This window comes from Medicago sativa, chromosome 6, assembly GCF_051527215.1.
Source record: "Medicago sativa cultivar Bolivia chromosome 6, Bolivia_mono, whole genome shotgun sequence".
Classification (NCBI taxonomy): Eukaryota; Viridiplantae; Streptophyta; class Magnoliopsida; order Fabales; family Fabaceae; genus Medicago; species Medicago sativa.
Genome location: NC_140754.1, coordinates 19,571,866 through 19,578,207, shown reverse-complemented (window position 1 = coordinate 19,578,207; position 6,342 = coordinate 19,571,866). Strand labels below are relative to the sequence as shown.

At 38.7% G+C, this 6,342-nt stretch overlaps 1 non-coding gene across 1 annotated transcript; it reads right to left on the bottom strand.

Moving 5' to 3' along the window:
- Nucleotides 1–4,322: 4,322 nt before the first annotated feature.
- LOC146913500 (small nucleolar RNA R71) lies at nucleotides 4,323–4,429 on the bottom strand. The gene has a single exon (XR_015017108.1). It is a non-coding gene; the product is annotated as a small nucleolar RNA R71 (small nucleolar RNA).
- Between the last annotated feature and the right edge of the window lie 1,913 nt (nucleotides 4,430–6,342).

Here is a 6,342-nt window from a genome sequence, read left to right as displayed (position 1 = left end):
AAGCGAAATGGAATAAAGGTAGAGAATAATAGAGAGAGAGAGAGAGAGAGAGAGAGAGAGAGAGAGAGCTGCCTGATTTTGAGTTTTGAAGAGAGAGAGAGTCTTGGAAGTGTATTGATTTGAGTTTGCAAGATAGAGAACTTGAAAATAGGGTTTTTCTGCAGAAGTACAACCCTTTTCCCAACTGAAGTGACATATGCTTTTTTCAAAACCTTTTCCAAATCTTTCATCTGATTTCCCTCCCTGCTTTCCCTCCTCACGACAGAAGTATACTTTTATCATTTGGAAGTAAATTGTCAAAACTCAACTGAAAACGTGCCACATAGCGGTGCTAACCACTTGTCAAGCAAAGCCGCTGCCAAATGGCGCACATATAAGCAGCCAGATGTCAAGCTACTATTGAGCGTGCACTACTTTCTTATATTATAAGAGATATAATAATATCCATACATTTCATTTAGAACAATGAAAAATCGCTTGTTGTTATTGAATTGGTTGACTACATGAAAACCAAAACAAGAGGTAATGATCGGAGTGTAGCACTAAAACTAGACATTAGCATGGCTTATGATCGAATTGATTGGTCTTATTTGAAGGATGTTATGTGTAAAATGGGCTTCTTGGATAGGTGGGTTGACTAGATCATGATGTGTGTGGAAACGGTGGATTATTCCGTCATCGTTAACAAAGATATGGTTGGTCAAATTATATCAGGTCGTGGTTTAAGGCAGTGTGATCCTTTATCGCCTTATCTCTTTATTCTTGTGCAGAAGGGCTTTCGGATCTAATTCGAGATGCTGAAGTAAAAGATGAACTCTGAGGTGTTCGTATTTGTAGAATTGCCCCGGTGGTGTCCCATTTACTCTTTGCAGATGATTGTTTTTTTATTTTTTCAGGCTGAGGAAAGTCAAGAGCAAGTGGTGAAGAGAATTATGAATACTTATGAGGAAGCTTCAGGGCAAGCTATAAGTCTCCTAAAATCTGAGATATTTTTGTAGTCAAAATGTCCAGCAGCAGCTCCAACAAAATATAACCCATATTCTCGGAGTACAAGCGGTGATGGGTACCGGTAGATACTTGGGTCTGCCGTCTATGGTAGGACACAGTAAAAAGGAAACTTTTAGCTTCATTAAAGACAGAGTTTGGCAAAGAATTAATAGTTGGAGTAGCAAGTGTTTGTCTAGATCCAGAAGGGAGGTTATGATTAAATTCGTCCTTCAGTCAATTACCTCGTATGTGATGAGCATTTTCCAGCTTCTTAACTCCCTGCTAGACGAAATTGAGAAGATGTTAAATGCCTTTTGGTGGGGGCATGGCGGTGCAAGTAATAAAGGAATTCACTGGTTAGCATGGGATAAATTGTCGGTTCACAAAGTACGTGGTGGAATGGGATTCAAAGATCTTGCGGCTTTCAATGTAGCAATGCTAGGAAAGCAAGGGTGGAAATTCCAAACTGAACCAGACACCCTAGTTTCCAAGGTTTTCAAGGCAAGGTATTTTCCTCATGGCATTTATCTCGAGTCAAAATTAGGACATAATCCGAGTTTTGTGAGGCGAAGCAATTTCAGCGCAAAACTGGTTGTGAGGCATGGAGCAAGATGGAAGGTAGGATCAGGTTATGACATTCCTATTTTAGGGGAACCTTGGCTCGGTGTTGGCACTAGTACTCTTCCAGTGAATCCGGCATAACAGATGGCTTTGCAAGGTTATTCCGTTGGCCACTTTGATTCATCAAGAAGTTAAGTGTTAGAATAGAATGAAGATCTTGTGAGACATGTTTTTGAAGAAGGAACATCACAACAAACTTTAAATACACCACTGTTTCCACAAGTTAATGATGACAGACTGGTGTGGAAAGCTGAAAAGAACGGACAGTATTCGGTAAGAAGCGAATATCGTTTGTGTCTGTAAGACATAGTGAATAACTCTCATCTTCGGAAGAATGGTCATTGGAGTGGCATATGGAGATTGAAAGTGCCTCCCAAAGTTAAAAGCATGGTTTGGAGAGTGTTTAGGGAATGTTTACGTACGCGTGTAAGACTAAATCGTAGAGGTGTTATGTGTCTGTCGTTGTGTGTCAAGTGTGATGATCCGCATGAAGACAACTACCACATTTTCTTCCACTGCTGTACAATAGTAGGCGTGTGGAGAGCTGCTAGTTTATGGTCTGTTATTGAGCTGTTGCTGTACAGGTTTGATGATGCACCAGACATTATTTTTTTTGTGTTACAACATGCGACAGTAGCGCAACAAGAACTATTTGCTACGATTCTATAGAGCATTTGGTAGAGCAGAAATCTCAAATTATGGCAGCATGAGAGTGAGATCAATCACATCATTATTGAAAGAGCAAAGCACTTGTTGGAGGGATGGAGATCTGCCAACAGAAAGAGGCAAGTGACGCAGAAAACTGTTATAACAGCTGCTATCACGCTGCCATCTGTTGTGCAGTATGCGAACAGCAGCACTGTGATGAGTCAATAATTAGCTAGTTTTAATATAATATTTAGTGTCGTTTTAATTAGATTTGAGTTTATTTTATTTTAATATTATTTCCTTGTTGAGCTATTTTACTTCAATTGCATATTATTATATTTCAGGAATAAATATTTGATGGATTGAGTCTTGGAGCAAAAGAAAGGAGTCTTGAGCTGATTCGGAGCTAAAATACGAAGATTCGGAGACAAAAATATGTCTCCCCCAAGTCAGAAGCTTGGCACGACCCGTGCTAAGGTTGGCACGGCCGTGCCACCTCCCAGGATGGCCTTTTGCTGCTTTTGCTTAGGATTTAAGCTACTCTATTATGGTTTTGACCAAAAAGCCCTTTGTTGCTTGTGGAACATTCAATTGATGTAATTGCTTAGATTTTAAGTCGAATGTATCCTATAAATAGAGTAGCTAGTCATCACAAACAAAATCATCTTTATTCTTGGAATTCAATAAGTGACAATTGTCTTTCTTAATAAAGTTCTTCTTTTATTCCTTTACTTTCTTGTTATTTATTTTATGCTTTTCTTCTTCTTCTTCTCTATGTCTACAATGAGCATGAGTGAGTAGACTTCTTTGTCTTGGGATTGTTGGATAAGTCTAATGACGTAATCCGAATCAAACCAAGCCTTAAACCTTAATTCTATGTAACCCTAATTTATAATCTAAATTGACCGTTTTAACATGAATTAACCATTATCAAACTGTGGAAGCAAACGCGGAGGGTTTGATAATTGTTAATTCATCATCTCAAATATCAATTCATAAAGCGAACGCGGAGCTTTGATATTGGAACAAGTGAATTTAGACAAGGATTGCGAAACATGAGAATAGTCTAGCAAACCTTGAGACATAAAGTTTTGAGCTTCAAGGATTCCAAAGGCAATCACCCATGAGAATAGGTGTGGTTGTTGGAGGAACATACTCACTGACTTTGAGAGAAGCTTTGATATGCTAAAGAGAAACTTGTCTTTAGAAATTAGGACTAACGTAAAGTTATAAGTTTAAGGGTTTGTTTGTGAAGGATTCGTCATTACGATGAACCAATAATCCCAAGGCTCTTTTTATTATTGTATTTCTTTTCAATCAACTGAAACCCTCTACTTTATAATCTTTCTTCTCCTCTAATCATTCTCTAAAAGTTAATTAAATTGAACAACTCCCTGTCGGCACGATACTCTCTTTTATTACTACTTCGATAGACCGTGCACTTGTGGTTTGTCCTATCAAGTTTTTGGCGCCGTTGCCAGGGAGTTAACTAATTTGATTAACTTTTTCTTTTTAATTAGAATTCTCTTTTTTTCTTTTTCTTTCTTTTCTTCTACTTCTTCCTTTCTGTTACCATTAACTTTTTGGGTTCTCAACCTTTTATGCGAAAAACCAGAAATCTTGTTGAATTCATTCCCGAGAAAAGGTTTTTACATAAAAGATAGAGAGACGCACAAAATAATACCTCCATGGCTGATCACACTCTCAAAGAGTATGCAACGCCGTCTACGGCTGAGCCATAAGCTATTATTGTGTACCCAACGGTTGAGGGTGACAACTTTGAAATCAAGCCTGCCCTACTTAACTTGGTGCAGCAAAATCAGTTTTCGGGATCCCCCCCCCCCCCCCCCCCCCCCGAGGATCCCAATCTTCACATCTCTATTTTCCTAAGAATTAGCGGAACCATAAAAGAGAACCAAGAAGCCGTAAGACTTCATCTCTTTCCCTTTTCCTTAAGGGATAGAGCTAGCACTTGGTTCCATTCCCTTGAAGTCGGTTCCATTACTTCATTGGATCAAATGAGGCAAGCATTCCTTGCCCAGTTCTTCCCCCCCTCTAAAACTGCTAAACTAAGGGACCAAATCACACGGTTCAATAAAAAAGATGGGGAGTCTCTTTATGATGCGTGGGAGCGTTTCATGGAAGTACTTAGACTTTGTCCCCACCATGGTTTAGAGAAGTGGCTCATAGTCCACACTTTTTATAATGGCTTGTCTTATACCACTAAGATGTCTGTTGATGTAGCTGCAGGTGGAGCTCTAATGAACAAGAACTACATAGAAGCATACGCCTTGATTGAAGATATGGCTCAAAATCACTACAAGTGGACCGACGAGAGAGCCATCACCAATTCTTCACCCTCCAAAAAGGAGGCAGGTATGTACGAAGTCTCTAACTATGATCATCTTGCTGCTAAGATTGATGCACTAACTCAAAAATTTGAAAAACTAAATGTTAGTGCTATCACTTCTGCTCCTGCTTCTCCTTCTTGTGAAATCTGTGGTATATCTGGTCATATTGGTGTTGATTGCCAACTAGGTAGTGCTATTAATGGTGTTGAGAAAATGAACTATGCTCAATACAACCAAGGGATGAGGCAAAACCAAAACTTTTATAAAAACCCTCAAAATCCCTATGGACAAGTAGCACCACCTGGCTATGCAATCAATCAGAGAGTCGCTCAGAAATCAAATTTGGAAATTTTAATAGAGAATACTATTGCAAATCAATCTAAACAGCTTCAAGAACTCAAAAACCAAACCGGATTTCTAACTGGTTCTCTTTCCAAACTCAATACCAAAGTTGATTCTATTGCTACTCATTCTAAAATGCTTGAAACCCAAATCTCCCAAGTGGCCCAACAAGTAGCCACCCTTTCTCAAACACCGGGGGTCTTTCCTGGTCAAACCGAAGCCAATCCCAGAGCCCATTTTAATGCTATTTCTTTTGGGGGTAGTAAGTTAGGAGAAACTATTGCTAAGGTTAAAAACATTGAGAAAGAGAGTGTCAAGCTTTTAGGTGATAAAACAGTGATAGAAATTGAGAAGTCGCTTGATGAGACCAAAGCTCCTTCCCCTTTAAAACTTGCTAATCTCAACTTGGAGGGTAAATTTAATAAATTTGTTAACATACTTAAGAAAATTTGCATTAAAATTCCCTTTGCGGAAACTTTGTCTCGGGTGCCTCTATATGCTAAGTTTTTAAAGAAAATCTTTTCAAAGAAAAAGACTATAGAGCATCATGAGACAATAGCTTTGGCTCGGGAAAGTAGTGCAATCATCCAAAAGACACCCCCTAAGCTTAGAGATCCAGGTAGTTTTGCCATACCTTGTATGATTGGGAGTGAGGCCGTTGACAAAGCCTTGTGCGACTTAGGAGCTAGTGTTAGTTTGTTGTCTATGTCCCTCTTTAAGAGGATGGGGATAGGAGAATTGAAACCTACCGAGTTGGTCTTGAAATTAGCTGATCGCTCTACTATAAATTTAGTCGGTTTTGTTGAAGACATACCTGTTAAGATAGAAGGGATATGCATCCCGGATGATTTTGTGGTAGTTGACATTGAAGAGGACGATGACGTCCCTATAATCCTAGGTAGACCTTTCCTCGCCACTGCGGGAGCTCTTGTTGATGTTAAAAATGGTAGGATTGTCTTTCAAGTGAGTGATAAAATGGTAGGATTTGAGTTGGAAAATGTTATGAAAAGTCCCGCTCTTTACTCTTGTTGCATGCTTAAAGATCATGATGTGAAAGAACACTTCATAGCGTCATCTACACAATATAGTTGGGATGTCGTCGCTTCCCCTTGATGTCTGTCATTGCTCCTTGCTTAGAAAAAAAAAACTTTTTTGGTGTAGCCTATGGATATTGGAGAAAAATGAGAGTATATAGATTTGTGAAAATGACGCTTCTAATATGAACTCTCAAAAAATGGTTCAATGATGGACTTTAACCATTTTTGCTTTAGCCTACTACACAGATATGACAAAAATAAAATAAAATTATTTGCAGTATAAAATGCTATCACGGTTATTACAACTAGTTAAATCACTATTATTGAACAATTCCTATTTTCTAATTGAAATCACT